This window comes from Phaethon lepturus, unplaced genomic scaffold, assembly GCF_000687285.1.
Source record: "Phaethon lepturus isolate BGI_N335 unplaced genomic scaffold, ASM68728v1 scaffold26868, whole genome shotgun sequence".
Taxonomy (NCBI): Eukaryota; Metazoa; Chordata; class Aves; order Phaethontiformes; family Phaethontidae; genus Phaethon; species Phaethon lepturus.
The window spans coordinates 15,685-16,092 of record NW_010557270.1 but is presented as its reverse complement, the minus strand read 5'-3'; positions in this window follow the sequence as shown (position 1 = coordinate 16,092).

Sequence of the window (408 nt, the reverse complement as noted above, 5' to 3'; positions counted from 1 at the left end):
GGCTCCCTCATTCCGGACCCAAAATGCATTTCATTCCTTGTCAGTGGAGCCAGTGGGGGCCGTGGGCCTCCGCAGAAACATTGCCGAACGGCTCAGGAATGTGGAGCTGGAGCCACTCCATGTGCTGGCGGAGGCGGCACGCTCCTCCATCCCTGCCTCCCTCCCCATACCACCAGCATGGCTTTATGACTCTGTGTGAGCAGAACCCCTCCCCTCTGACTTGCTCCTGGCCAAAATCGGGTGTAGGAGCTTTTTATCCATCGCAGATCCTACCCCTAGCCCACTTGGGTCTGTGGTTGGGAGCAGCCTGTACCGGTGTACCCCCTTCTGCGGGGGATCAGAGCTGGCAGTGCCGGGCAGGGATGCACAGGCTCGCTGTGTGCCCCGGCGGGGCACGGGACACAAGGG